The sequence below is a fragment of the Lissotriton vulgaris genome, chromosome 11 (genome assembly GCF_964263255.1).
Source record: "Lissotriton vulgaris chromosome 11, aLisVul1.2, whole genome shotgun sequence".
NCBI classification, from domain to species: Eukaryota; Metazoa; Chordata; class Amphibia; order Caudata; family Salamandridae; genus Lissotriton; species Lissotriton vulgaris.
Genome location: NC_141699.1, coordinates 1032128818 through 1032144992, shown reverse-complemented (window position 1 = coordinate 1032144992; position 16175 = coordinate 1032128818).

Genomic DNA, 16175 nt, shown 5'->3' with positions numbered 1-16175 from the left:
TCGATGCAAATATGGTTCCACCTCCAAATGTCACCAACACCCAGAAGTGTAAACACAGGGTGTTCGAGCCATTAGGCGGGGGAGAAAAATAACAAACTAAAATAAAAAATGTGGGATGGGTAAAGGTAGGGTCAGCAGGGAAAGGATACCTGTAACAGAAGACAAGACAGGCATCAGTGAAGTGCTGTCCTAACATACAAGGGTACTCTCATATAGTCTCACTAAATAACCAAGGAAGTAGACAAGTACCTGAGCACCAAGAAAACATGACCTTGGATAGGAAATACTATAGCCCTTCTGCCACAATCTGTGAGGAAGGCCTAAGAAACACATAAACATATAGTTAACGAACACACTCCTGTCGCACCAAACACACTCGCGTTATACTAAGACATCAAACCCACTACTCACAACATACCACAAACATGGTAGAGGACTCAATGTACAAAGGGGGTTCCAAATAGTCAAAGCAAAGATGTATGGTCCAACAAAAAGGAAGAGGGAAACGGTAGTGTGTAGGAAGCAAGAACTACAACACTGCGCTCTCTAAGTAATGACCCAGTAGAGAATCTTTGGTGAAGGTCAAACAGAAAAACGTAGTTGCGACCACCACTGAATTCTGCCAACAACACACCCCACGGTGCACTACACAAAGAGAACTGGGGTAGCCTGTAGTTCCCTCACTACATGCCCAGTTATGGAGGTCCTTTGAAATACACAGTTATACAACGGAGACGCGTAGTTGTCCTTACTACCGCGCTCCGTTTTAATAGTACAAAAACGATCCCCGATGTGAACGCTAACACGTGGTATAGACCGCCACTGTGCTCTGCCACACACAATTCAACCAAACAGGAATTCATCAAAGGTAGAATTCTGTTAGAAAACAGTCACAGAACCTCCCTTAACAATCCGTTCAGGCAGTAATCAGCTGACCGCACGGGCGGCCGAAGAGTTTAGAGCGGCTTTACCTGAAGACGCGTGAAGTCCGTCTACCGCCAAGGACAGAACACGGAAGCGCTCCCCACTGAGCCTCAGGGGGGGGGGGGAAGGTGATAGTCCACAGGAGACACGATAGAAAAGCATGCAGAGCGTCCGCTCTCATGCCGGTGCAGAACAGAAACCAGAATAACGCGCAACAGGAAGCGCGTCTGTTCCCCAGATAAACTTCCTGCAAGTCTCCCGCCTACTTATGGGAAATGTAGTTTCATAGTACGGTAGGCGCTTAGGGGCTGCATAACCTGACAGAAGGTATAGTAGATAGAAAAGGAGAAATTGCTTTTTTTCTAGGTGTCCCCTCACTCACCAGGGTTGCCCCTTGGTGACATGCTTCATCATTGGGGCCATCCCAGTCCTCTACAGCCTGGGGCGTGCTGCGACTTGCGAATTACGTAGGAGCACTTACAAATGACTATGTGTGGTGCAGATGTGATAGTGGAGTGGACTAAGTGATGTGTTAAGGGATCAATTTAGAAGCCTAGAGAGAGCCAAGAAATGCAGTCACAGTCAGAGAAAAAGGCAAGGGATACTGTATCTATGTGGTTGTAGTGGTCCTGTTGGAAGTGGTAAGTAAGTTGCCTGCAGAAAAAAAATCCTCCTATTAGCGGCACTCCTCCATTGCAGCCGACGCTTCGTCCATCGATGTTGGTCACCAGAAGACACCCTGTAAAAAAAAGCACAGCATAGACAAACAATTGAACATAAACAATTCTTTGGGTACAAACCTATCCATCAATCTTTGAAAGTGCATGCACTACTGCATGCATGTCAGTGAAAAGTAAGTAGTACATTCGACAACTGTGGAAGAAAGAATGCAACAGTAAAGGGCCTATGTGTAAATTATTGATAACGATATTCAACATAAGGTCTCTGTAGCCAGATACCCGAGAGCCTTGCTGGTCACTATAAATCCATTCACAACAACACTCAGTGGGGTTGGTCTGGAAGGTATAGTAGATAGAAAAGGAGAAATTGCTTTTTTTCTAGATGTCCCCTCACTCACCAGGGTTGCCCCTTGGTGACATGCTTCATCATTGGGGCCATCCCAGTCCTCTACGGCCTGGGGCGTGCTGCGACTTGCGAATTACGTAGGAGCACTTACAAATGACTATGTGTGGTGCAGATGTGATAGTGGAGTGGACTAAGTGATGTGTTAAGGGATCAATGTAGAAGCCGAGAGAGAGCCAAGAAATGCAGTCACAGTCAGAGAAAAAGGCAAGGGATACTGTATCTATGTGGTTGTAGTGGTCCTGTTGGAAGTGGTAAGTAAGTTGCCTGCAGAAAAAAAATCCTCCTATTAGCGGCACTCCTCCATTGCAGCCGACGCTTCGTCCATCGATGTTGGTCACCAGAAGACACCCTGTAAAAAAAAGCACAGCATAGACAAACAATTGAACATAAACAATTCTTTGGGTACAAACCTATCCATCAATCTTTGAAAGTGCATGCACTACTGCATGCATGTCAGTGAAAAGTAAGTATTACATTCGACAACTGTGGAAGAAAGAATGCAACAGTAAAGGGCCTATGTGTAAATTATTGATAACGATATTCAACATAAGGTCTCTGTAGCCAGATACCCGAGAGCCTTGCTGGTCACTATAAATCCATTCACAACAACACTCAGTGGGGTTGGTCTGGAAGGTATAGTAGATAGAAAAGGAGAAATTGCTTTTTTTCTAGGTGTCCCCTCACTCACCAGGGTTGCCCCTTGGTGACATGCTTCATCATTGGGGCCATCCCAGTCCTCTACGGCCTGGGGCGTGCTGCGACTTGCGAATTACGTAGGAGCACTTACAAATGACTATGTGTGGTGCAGATGTGATAGTGGAGTGGACTAAGTGATGTGTTAAGGGATCAATGTAGAAGCCGAGAGAGAGCCAAGAAATGCAGTCACAGTCAGAGAAAAAGGCAAGGGATACTGTATCTATGTGGTTGTAGTGGTCCTGTTGGAAGTGGTAAGTAAGTTGCCTGCAGAAAAAAAATCCTCCTATTAGCGGCACTCCTCCATTGCAGCCGACGCTTCGTCCATCGATGTTGGTCACCAGAAGACACCCTGTCCACTGCCTGCCTGATGCTGAATTGTGGCTCGCTACTGTGAAGCCTGACTCCATCCTTTTTTCCCCATTGCAGAGACTGAAACCCGGCCTGTAATTATTCAACGAAAAACAGGAAGTGATATAATATTACAACACCACTGATAAATAAATATAAGGTATGTAGGCTGTGGAGTGCAAAAAGTCACAATTTGATTTTCCTAGTAGACAGTACAATATTTTTGAAAGTGCGTACTCTGAGTCACCTTTTGAAGGATAAATAAGTATGGGCAAATTAATGTAGCGGATCTTGCCCCTCAAGCTAGGTGTACTGTAAACTGTGTTTTAGAACAAAATTAGATCTTCCTAGCAGTGCTCCCACCCAGACCCTTACTAAAGCCAGTCGCAAAAATGTAGAAGACCCCCAATCAAATCTCAAAAAACGAGGCCTAGCAGAAAACTGGTGACAAAACTTACTTTGAAAGTAAAAGTAGGCCGAAGTACCCCCTTCCTAATTACCCATTACCCACCGTGGATTGCATTCAAACCACTTGCAAGCAACCAAGCAAAAGTAGCCATAGCCAGCATCGCTCCAAGACTCGAAATCCCCCCCACTCAAACACATGCAATAGAAATACTGCTAACCCTAACGAACCCTAAGTTAAGAATAGTGGCAAAGGCTTTCTTTAACTATGCCAAATCCCCCCTTTCCCACCATGGATTTTCTTCAAATGACTTGCAACCAAAATTACACATTCTCACGAGTGCTCTAAGACCCCAGAACTCAGTTGGAAAAATCTAGAACACCCCGAAACACATGCAATCCTGCTGCTAGGGCTAACCCTAACGAACCCTAAGTTACAAAAAGTGCCAAAACTAAAGGCTTTTCCGCGCGGATTTTGTCCCAACCACTTCTACCCGGTATTAGACCTTCCCAGGAATGCCCCAAGACCCGTCAACCCACCCGCCAAGAAGCGTAACACCCCCAAACAGGCCAAAAGCAAAATCTCATACTTGCAATATTTCTGGGCCTTCGGTCCAAACGTGCTGCGTAGCTAGGCCATAAGTCGGGGTTGGCACGACGGATTTCCTGAAAAGCAAATGCAATCAAGATTAGAGTGTCCCAGCAGTGCTCCCAGACCACGAAACTCACCCACAAACACCAGGAAGCCCCCCAAACAGGCCCCCGAAAACGCTACATAGAGCAAAATGTCAGAAATAGCCCAAAAAAAAATCGGCCTGGATTTTGTCCCAACCACTTCTAGCCGGTATTAGACCTTCCCAGGAATGCCCCAAGACCCGTCAACCCACCCGCCAAGAAGCATAACACCCCCAAACAGGCCAAAAGCAAAATCTCATACTTGCAATATTTCTGGGCCTTCGGTCCAAACGCGCTGCGTAGCTAGGCCATAAGTCGGGGTTGGCACGACGGATTTCCTGAAAAGCAAATGCAATCAAGATTAGAGTGTCCCAGCAATGCTCCCAGACCACGAAACTCACCCACAAACAGACGGAACCCCCCCTAAGAGCACCTCAAAGGCAAGCAAGTCATCAAAAACACACAAAAAATTCCGCCTGGGATTTGGTCCAAAACACTTTTATCCGGAATTAGAGCTTCCCAGCAATGGCCCCAGAGCCGTCAACCCAGGAGAAAACGAGTAGAAGACCCCCAAACAGCCAAAGAGCAAAAGTACAAAAATGGGGACTTAGTCAATTTTTCACAAATTTCCCAAATCACTCCGCGCGCGCTGTGCAGCTAGGCCCTAAGTCCCCTCTGCCACCATGGATTTGCTTCAAACCTCTTGCAAAGTAAAGTATATATAGCCAGCAGTGCTCCCAGACCACGAAACTCACCCACAAACACCAGGAAGCCCCCCAAACAGGCCCCCGAAAACGCTACATAGAGCAAAATGTCAGAAATAGCCCAAAAAAAAATCGGCCTGGATTTTGTCCCAACCACTTCTACCCGGTATTAGACCTTCCCAGGAATGCCCCAAGACCCGTCAACCCACCCGCCAAGAAGCATAACACCCCCAAACAGGCCAAAAGCAAAATCTCATACTTGCAATATTTCTGGGCCTTCGGTCCAAGCGCGCTGCGTAGCTAGGCCATAAGTCGGGGTTGGCACGACGGATTTCCTGAAAAGCAAATGCAATCAAGATTAGAGTGTCCCAGCAGTGCTCCCAGACCACGAAACTCACCCACAAACACCAGGAAGCCCCCCAAACAGGCCCCCGAAAACGCTACATAGAGCAAAATGTCAGAAATAGCCCAAAACAAAATCGGCCTGGATTTTGTCCCAACCACTTCTAGCCGGTATTAGACCTTCCCAGGAATGCCCCAAGACCCGTCAACCCACCCGCCAAGAAGCATAACACCCCCAAACAGGCCAAAAGCAAAATCTCATACTTGCAATATTTCTGGGCCTTCGGTCCAAACGCGCTGCGTAGCTAGGCCATAAGTCGGGGTTGGCACGACGGATTTCCTGAAAAGCAAATGCAATCAAGATTAGAGTGTCCCAGCAATGCTCCCAGACCACGAAACTCACCCACAAACAGACGGAACCCCCCCTAAGAGCACCTCAAAGGCAAGCAAGTCATCAAAAACACAAAAAAAATTCCGCCTGGGATTTGGTCCAAAACACTTTTATCCGGTATTAGAGCTTCCCAGCAATGGCCCCAGAGCCGTCAACCCAGGAGAAAACGAGTAGAAGACCCCCAAACAGCCAAAGAGCAAAAGTACAAAAATGGGGACTTAGTCAATTTTTCACAAATTTCTCAAATCACTCCGCGCGCGCTCTGCAGCTAGGCCCTAAGTCCCCTCTGCCACCATGGATTTGCTTCAAACCTCTTGCAAAGTAAAGTATATATAGCCAGCAGTGCTCCCAGACCACGAAACTCACCCACAAACACCAGGAAGCCCCCCAAACAGGCCCCCGAAAACGCTACATAGAGCAAAATGTCAGAAATAGCCCAAAACAAAATCGGCCTGGATTTTGTCCCAACCACTTCTAGCCGGTATTAGACCTTCCCAGGAATGCCCCAAGACCCGTCAACCCACCCGCCAAGAAGCATAACACCCCCAAACAGGCCAAAAGCAAAATCTCATACTTGCAATATTTCTGGGCCTTCGGTCCAAACGCGCTGCGTAGCTAGGCCATAAGTCGGGGTTGGCGCGACGGATTTCCTGAAAAGCAAATGCAATCAAGATTAGAGTGTCCCAGCAATGCTCCCAGACCACGAAACTCACCCACAAACAGACGGAACCCCCCCTAAGAGCACCTCAAAGGCAAGCAAGTCATCAAAAACACAAAAAAAATTCCGCCTGGGATTTGGTCCAAAACACTTTTATCCGGTATTAGAGCTTCCCAGCAATGGCCCCAGAGCCGTCAACCCAGGAGAAAACGAGTAGAAGACCCCCAAACAGCCAAAGAGCAAAAGTACAAAAATGGGGACTTAGTCAATTTTTCACAAATTTCCCAAATCACTCCGCGCGCGCTCTGCAGCTAGGCCCTAAGTCCCCTCTGCCACCATGGATTTGCTTCAAACCTCTTGCAAAGTAAAGTATATATAGCCAGCAGTGCTCCCAGACCACGAAACTCACCCACAAACACCAGGAAGCCCCCCAAACAGGCCCCCGAAAACGCTACATAGAGCAAAATGTCAGAAATAGCCAAAAAAAAAAATCGGCCTGGATTTTGTCCCAACCACTTCTACCCGGTATTAGACCTTCCCAGGAATGCCCCAAGGCCCGTCAACCCACCCGCCAAGAAGCATAACACCCCCAAACAGGCCAAAAGCAAAATCTCATACTTGCAATATTTCTGGGCCTTCGGTCCAAACGCGCTGCGTAGCTAGGCCATAAGTCGGGGTTGGCACGACGGATTTCCTGAAAAGCAAATGCAATCAAGATTAGAGTGTCCCAGCAATGCTCCCAGACCACGAAACTCACCCACAAACAGACGGAACCCCCCCTAAGAGCACCTCAAATGCAAGCAAGTCATCAAAAACACAAAAAAAATTCCGCCTGGGATTTGGTCCAAAACACTTTTATCTGGTATTAGAGCTTCCCAGCAATGGCCCCAGAGCCGTCAACCCAGGAGAAAACGAGTAGAAGACCCCCAAACAGCCAAAGAGCAAAAGTACAAAAATGGGGACTTAGTCAATTTTTCACAAATTTCCCAAATCACTCCGCGCGCGCTCTGCAGCTAGGCCCTAAGTCCCCTCTGCCACCATGGATTTGCTTCAAACCTCTTGCAAAGTAAAGTATATATAGCCAGCAGTGCTCCCAGACCACGAAACTCACCCACAAACACCAGGAAGCCCCCCAAACAGGCCCCCGAAAACGCTACATAGAGCAAAATGTCAGAAATAGCCAAAAAAACAAATCGGCCTGGATTTTGTCCCAACCACTTCTACCCGGTATTAGACCTTCCCAGGAATGCCCCAAGACCCGTCAACCCACCCGCCAAGAAGCATAACACCCCCAAACAGGCCAAAAGCAAAATCTCATACTTGCAATATTTCTGGGCCTTCGGTCCAAACGCACTGCGTAGCTAGGCCATAAGTCGGGGTTGGCACGACGGATTTCCTGAAGAGCAAATGCAATCAAGATTAGAGTGTCCCAGCAGTGCTCCCAGACCACGAAACTCACCCACAAACACCAGGAAGCCCCCCAAACAGGCCCCCGAAAACGCTACATAGAGCAAAATGTCAGAAATAGCAAAAAAAAATATCGGCCTGGATTTTGTCCCAACCACTTCTACCCGGTATTAGACCTTCCCAGGAATGCCCCAAGACCCGTCAACCCACCCGCCAAGAAGCATAACACCCCCAAACAGGCCAAAAGCAAAATCTCATACTTGCAATATTTCTGGGCCTTCGGTCCAAACGCACTGCGTAGCTAGGCCATAAGTCGGGGTTGCCACGACGGATTTCCTGAAAAGCAAATGCAATCAAGATTAGAGTGTCCCAGCAGTGCTCCCAGACCACGAAACTCACCCACAAACACCAGGAAGCCCCCCAAACAGGACCCCCAAAAACGCTACATAGAGCAAAATGTCAGAAATAGCCACAAAAAAAAATCGGCCTGGATTTTGTCCCAACCACTTCTACCCGGTATTAGACCTTCCCAGGAATGCCCCAAGACCCGGCAACCCACCCGCCAAGAAGCATAACACCCCCAAACAGGCCAAAAGCAAAATCTCATACTTGCAATATTTCTGGGCCTTCGGTCCAAACGCGCTGCGTAGCTAGGCCATAAGTCGGGGTTGGCACGACAGATTTCCTGAAAAGCAAATGCAATCAAGATTAGAGTGTCCCAGCAATGCTCCCAGACCACGAAACTCACCCACAAACAGACGGAACCCCCCCTAAGAGCACCTCAAAGGCAAGCAAGTCATCAAAAACACAAAAAATGTTCCGCCTCGGATTTGGTCCAAACCACTTTTAGTGCTTCCCAGCAATGGCCCCAGACCCGTCAACTCACCTGCAAAGAGGTAGAACAACACCCCCACAAGTGCTGAGTCTTTCTTCATTGGGCGTAAACCAGCCCTCTGCTTTGATGGAAATAGGAGTCTGGAGGAGGAGGGTAGAGGAGCATGTTCTTCTGAACTTGTGAACCTGAGGAATGCAGACTGCGGCACCTTCAAATAAATTAGCAAACAAGTGAAGACAGTTCTGCTGATGGGCTTGTTTTTGTGATTATCTGATTAAAGTTTGAATTATATTAACTGTGCACAACAAAGAAAGACAGACACACAGGAATAAAAGTGAATAAGGATGAAAAAGAAAGTTATTGATTCGTTGTCTCATTTTCAGGGCTCGAAGTCGGTATCACGGTCCAGGAATAAGAATAAGGCTTCGTCATCATACTCTGCGAATTCAGGCAGGGAGAGCTCAGTGTCACCTGACAGAGTAGAAATTCCCTCATCTATGTTGCTGGCCACCTCCTCTTCATCCGGCACGCTCTCTCGTACTCTGAAATCTGGTGGTATGAGGTGCTGATTCATCTTGATCATTGTTAACCTCTCCACATTTTTCGGCGAGAGGCGGCTCCGTTTGGGAGTTACAATCCCACCAGCCGCACTGAAAACCCGTTCAGAAGACACGCTTGCGAGTGGGCAAGACAAGTAGTTTAAAGCCAGGTTGGTGAGCTGTGGCCACAATTCTTTTTTCCCATGCCAATACGCCAATGGGTCAGAATTAACATAGACCTCTGTTGAGTCATTCAGATAGTCCTTCACCATCGACTCAAGGTCCTCATCCAAGGTTCCTCCACTTTGCTTAGCTCTTGCTGTGCCTCTGACCTTTTGAGAACCAAACCCACGCAGAGCTAGCCAATCCTCTTCAGCCTCCAATGTTTCTGTTGTCTTTCGTGCAGATGATCCGGTTGCCGGTGTCTTTAACGGCTGAGAGGTCACTTGTGCCACAGCCACAGGTGCAGAAGTGGATTGTTTTGACTGGGGATGGCCTGCTGATATACTGCCATTTCCTTCAATTTCCAGCCGTTCTGTTTCAAACTTCTTGGCTGACAAGGCTAGCCAACGTTTGTACTTTAGAACATGTTCATCATCAAAAGGAAAGAATGCTTGGCCTGCCAGCGCCTTTTTGTAGCGTGGATCCAGAATAGTAGCACAAATGTAATGCTGTTCTGAGTGGATCTTTTTAAGACGTTCATCACCTTGTAGGAGCTCTAATAATTGCTCGGCCAGAAGCAAAGAGTCTTGGTTTTTATCTTTTCCAAACACAGAACACACCTCCTTCAGTTGGTCCTCCAGCATGTACAACAATGGGATAGCTTTTCCCAAATTAGAGTCCTCCTTGCTGACTGCACGCGTGAAGAACTCAAAAGGACGAAGCATGCGTGTCAGGCTTTCAACTATGTTCCATTGCGGCCCACCCATCCTCAGCTCCTCTGCACCCTCTTTAAGGAAATATTGATCGGAGTTCCGTATACTGCTCATACAGACGCTCAAGCATGTAGAAGGTTGAGTTCCAACGTGTTACCACCTCCTGGATGAGTGCTTTCACTGGCATTTGATGTTGATATAGCAGGCTTCTCAGCTGCTTCCGGGCCTTAAAAGAATGGCTGAAATGCTTGCACATTTTTCGGCAGGTGTCCAATACACTGTACGCTGCACTGCCTTTATTACCCAAGAATTTTTGGACAACCAGGTTTATACAGTGCGCCAAACACGGCACTCTGAAATAGTAACCGTCCCTCATGGCCTTAACTATATTGGCGCAATTGTCCGTGGAAACATAACCAACCTTGCGTTTTAGTGGGGACAGACAGTTAAGGACCTTTGTGTTAAAGACATCCAAAATGTTTTCTGCTGTGTGACGTTTCTCCAAACCAAACATGGCTAGTGTTGCATGTTTCCGAGCACCTTTAAAAACAATGTTAGTGTCAACACCTGAGTTTAGCTTTGCTTTAGCCCCTGAAAAAGAGACCCAGTGTGCAGTGATGCACATGTAATCAGCGCCTGTGCCACTGGTCCACATGTCTGTTGTCAGATGTATAGTGTGAACAGCACTCTTCTGCAAAGCTGCCTCAATCACCTTCAGAACATCTTCATGTAGTGCTGGAACCGCAACTCGGGCAAAATAGAACCGGCTAGGAACCTTCCATTTAGGGCAGAGCGCTGTCACTAATTCTAGAAAACCAACCCCTTCTACAAAAGAAAAAGGGAGAAGGTCCAGAGCTAGCATTTTAGCCAGCTTAGTGTTATACAGACGGGTCATTGGGTGGTTGCGTTCATATTGCGCTTCTGTAAACAACATCTTTTTAATGTTGCCCTGGACCAATGATTTACGGGATGATGATGATCTCTTCGACCCAGTTACGCTCGCTGATGAACTTTTCCGCATTGATGTCTCACTCTCTCCCACCCTCTTAGTGTGGCTCCCATGGGGTGTGCTGCTGACATGGGAACTGGGTGTAAGTGAAGTGTTTGAATCGTCTTCTTCTACCTCCTCGTCATCAGCAGATGAAAAATCAACGTTTTCATTACGTGCAATTCCGGCTTTCTTGACCGCCTCTAGGTGCGGAAACCATTGGACAGCGTGCCTTCTCTCAAGATGACCTCTCTGGCCTCCGGTACCATAGTTAGAACCAAGCTTACCACGACTAAATCGAAGCTTACAAAGGCTACAAATGGCTACGTTTTCCTTTTTTCGGCAAACACTAAAGAAGTCCCAAACTGGAGACTTGAAATGTCTTCGGGGGCCGGAGGAGGCGGCGATACTGGTGGTGGTGGTCCTGCTGCTAATGCCAGATGAAGTGGAGGATGTGGATTGCCGAACTTCAGTACGTTTTGCACTTTCACCACCACGAATTGAGGTCGAGGACGAGGTGGGTACCTTCTTGCGAAGAAATATGGAAGCGGTAGGTTTTGGTGTACTACTTAACTCCAAATCTAATGATTCCATTTCCATTGCCTCCTCGCCGACATCATCATCACGCTCAGCAGCTTCTCGGGATAGGGTCAAAATGTCTCTTTGCTGCATGCCCGGTGGGGCTGCAGTGATCTTTGTGATGACTGGCTCGTCGTCATCGTGAGAGGCTTCATCACCAGCAGTATCTGTCACTTCTTGTTGAGCCTCATCACACTCCATAGGTTTGAGTTTTTGGACGACCTTCCTTTTACGCTTAGGTACCGGTGTCAGATCATGGTGTGCCTCACTGTCAGACCGCAGTTGTGGTTCCCAAGACAGATCACTTGCATCAGAACGAGGTGGGCTTGAAGAAGATGTAGACACCCCCCTTGATCTTTTCCTTGCTAGGGATGTGGAAGACAATGAATGATCATCAGGAGGAGTGGCTTCCAATGATACCTCGGCTTCATTGTCGATTTCCTGATGTGCCCCTACTTCGGGAGGAACAACTATTGTGGGCACTTGTGAACCTCCATGCACCTTTGCTTGCGCATCTCCTTTTGCTGCCTCTCCTTCCACATGTACTTGGGCGTGTACTTGCACATGGTGTTGTTGTTGCGGCTGTGGTTGTTCAACACTTGTCAGATGAGTTACAACAACCTGTGTTGATTCAGGGACATTGCTGCTACTTTCTTGCGATGAGCCAACATCACTGGTCGATGGTGATTGGAGAAGTACACTGACTGCCTCTGAAGCACTCAAGGGCTTTGACTTAAGTTGGCGTGGTGGTGGAGGCACTGAACCCAATGGAGCAGGGGTGCTGCTCCCAGCTTGGTCCCCAGCAGAACCTGCTGCTGCAGGCGTACTTTTTTTTTTGCTCCCAAAAAACGTGGCGGGTGGCACACCAGCCTCCTTGGTAACTTGCTTCTTCTGCTCCTTACTAGCAACTTTCTTGCTAGAGGAGCTACGGAGAACTTTCTTTGGGGGCGGGGCCATCTTCTTCAGAGCAGGTCAGACAGCAGGCCGCAGTTGCACGAATTGTAGAGTTGTCTGAGGCCAGACGTGACGTCGCGTGACGTTATGCTGCACACACACACCGCTGCAGGACTTCTTCCTGGCACTGGTGGTTCTCTTGAGTCTTGTGCACCTAAAAAAAATGGAAGACAGAGGAACATCAGTTCAGTTATAGAGCACAAAAAAAATCGAAAAACACTGCAAAATCAGCACAATCCCAATCCATCCATGCCCTCCATAATGTTTAAATTCAAGACAACCCACAGAAAGACTAGGCCCATGCAAGACTCACTAGTACCCCTGGGCATAAATAAAGGTTGAAAAGTAGGCAAAATGGTTGGAGGCCTAACAACAAAGCCTGCATTCAAAATGGCCACTTGCCTCCTAGCACATGGCCAGGGCCTGCCTGTACCAGCACTCAAAATGGCCCCCACCCACATGGCCTGTCCCCATGAACACCCCCAAAAATCGAAAAACACTGCAAAATCAGCACAATCCCATTCCATCCATGCCCTCCATGATGTTTAAATTCAAGACACCCCACAGAAAGACTAGGCCCATGCACCACTCACTACCCCTGGTCAAGGCCCCAACAACAGGTCAAAAATCGAAAAACACAGAAAAATCAGCACAATCCCATTCAATCCATGCCCTCCATGATGTTTAAGTTGAAGACAGCCCACAGAAAGACTAGGCCCATGCTAGACTCAAATACCCCTGGTGAAAAGGCCACAAGTACAGGCCCAAAAAACGAAAATCACTGAAAAATCTGCACAATCCCATTCCATCCATGGCCTCCATGATGTTTAAATTCAAGACAACCCACAGAAAGACTAGGCCCATGCAAGACTCACTACCCCTGGGCATAAATAAAGGTTGAAAAGTAGGCAAAATGGTTGGAGGCCTAACAACAAAGCCTGCATTCAAAATGGCCACTTGCCTGCCAGTGCCAGCACATGGCAAGTGCCTGTAGCTGCACTCAAAATGGCCACCAGCCACATGGCATGTCCCTCCCCATGAACACCCCCAAAAATCGAAAAACACTGAAAAATCTGCACAATCCCATTCCATCCATGCCCTCCATGATGTTTAAATTCAAGACAACCCACAGAAAGACTAGGCCCATGCAAGACTCACTACCCCTGGGCATAAATAAAGGTTGAAAAGTAGGCAAAATGGTTGGAGGCCTAACAACAAAGCCTGCATTCAAAATGGCCACTTGCCTCCTAGCACATGGCCAGGGCCTGCCTGTACCAGCACTCAAAATGGCCCCCACCCACATGGCCTGTCCCCATGAACACCCCCAAAAATCGAAAAACACTGCAAAATCAGCACAATCCCATTCCATCCATGCCCTCCATGATGTTTAAATTCAAGACACCCCACAGAAAGACTAGGCCCATGCACCACTCACTACCCCTGGTCAAGGCCCCAACAACAGGTCAAAAATCGAAAAACACAGAAAAATCAGCACAATCCCATTCCATCCATGGCCTCCATGATGTTTAAATTCAAGACAACCCACAGAAAGACTAGGCCCATGCAAGACTCACTACCACTGGGCATAAATAAAGGTTGAAAAGTAGGCAAAATGGTTGGAGGCCTAACAACAAAGCCTGCATTCAAAATGGCCACTTGCCTGCCAGCACATGGCCAGTGCCTGTAGCTGCACTCAAAATGGCCACCAGCCACATGGCATGTCCCTCCCCATGAACACCCCCAAAAATCGAAAAACACTGCAAAATCAGCACAATCCCATTCCATCCATGGCCACCATGATGTTTAAATTCAAGACAACCCACAGAAAGACTAGGCCCATGCAAGACTCACTACCCCTGGGCATAAATAAAGGTTGAAAAGTAGGCAAAATGGTTGGAGGCCTAACAACAAAGCCTGCATTCAAAATGGCCACTTGCCTGCCAGCACATGGCCAGTGCCTGTAGCTGCACTCAAAATGGCCACCAGCCACATGGCATGTCCCTCCCCATGAACACCCCCAAAAATCGAAAAACACTGCAAAATCAGCACAATCCCATTCCATCCATGGCCTCCATGATGTTTAAATTCAAGACAACCCACAGAAAGACTAGGCCCATGCAAGACTCACTACCCCTGGGCATAAATAAAGGTTGAAAAGTAGGCAAAATGGTTGGAGGCCTAACAACAAAGCCTGCATTCAAAATGGCCACTTGCCTGCCAGCACATGGCCAGTGCCTGTAGCTGCACTCAAAATGGCCACCAGCCACAAGGCATGTCCCTCCCCATGAACACCCCCAAAAATCGAAAAACACTGCAAAATCAGCACAGTCCCATTCCATCCATGCCCTCCATGATGTTAAAGTTCAAGACAGCCCACAGAAAGACTAGGCCCATGCACCACTCACTACCCCTGGTCAAGGCCCCAACAACAGGTCAAAAATCGAAAAACACAGAAAAATCAGCACAATCCCATTCCATCCATGCCCTCCATTATGTTTAAATTCAAGACACCCCACAGAAAGACTAGGCCCATGCAACACTCACTACCCCTGGTGAAAAGGCCACAAGTACAGCCCAAAAAAACGAAAATCACTGAAAAATAAGCACAATCCCAAGCCATCCAGCCCCTCCATGATGTTTAAATTCAAGACACCCCACAGAAAGACTCAGTCCACCCACCACTGAGTACCCCAGGGCAAAAGGCCCCAAAACAGCCCAAAAATCGAAAATTCCAAAATTTTAATTGCAGCAACTGTATTGCCCCAAACAAACTTACTTGTAAAATTTCTAATCCAACAGTGATCCAAAGAAAGTCAAAAAGGCCTCAAATCCAAATATCCAGCAGCATCCACAAAAAGTAATCCTTCCAGCTCCAGACCCAAATGAAAAGTGACCAGGAGATGGACAAAGCACTGGGAGGAGCCTGCTGAACAGGAACAGGAAGTTGAAGACTGTGGGGCACTTCCTTCCTCCCACCCCCCTGCCCCCCTCCCCAAAATGGACTCCTCGCTAAAAAAGTGCAGGCAAATGTCAAACTAAGGAGTTATTCAGATAACAATCATCATTTCTAGAAGGTTTATGCTGCTTGCTGGTGGATTTCTTGTGCAGAATTGCAAATTTATATTTTCGCTCGCCGCATCTCAAATCTCGCAATTGCGAAGTACCGCGAGACGTGATCTCGCCGTACTCGCGTTGACAAACTATCGCTGGCAAGCCGCGATGACGTAATCGCGCTCGCCAATTCCCGCGGGATCACACAGCAAGATCCAAAATGGCGCAGCACTCGCAAACTATCGAAAAAAACAACTCGGCAAACGATGATAAACGCCGCGCGCCGCAAAAATTGTATCACCAACGCCGCGCGCCGCCAAAAAAATCCGCTGCGTGCGAATTTGCGGATTTTGCGGGAAATCCGCAAATCTCGCGGATTGCGGATTTCCCGAAAATCCGCAAAATCCGCGAGCGTAACGGATTTTCCGCCCATGCTTAGTTGGGAGAGGTTGTTTGCGTGGAGAAGTTCGTTTAGTGATTTTATAGTGGCATTGTTCTCGTTGTTCCAATGCAGATTAAGATCCCCTAGAATGATGGTGTTGGACTCTTTGAGGGAGCAGTTGGCGATTAGGTTTGAGAGTTGTTCTGTGAATATAGTGTTGTTGCCTGGGGGATGGTATATTAGGTGGCATTGCAGTAGGTTGTTGTCAGTGGTTTTGATATTGGTTGTAAGGCATTCGAAGGCGTTGTAGTTGAAGGCGTCGCATTCGACCACTGT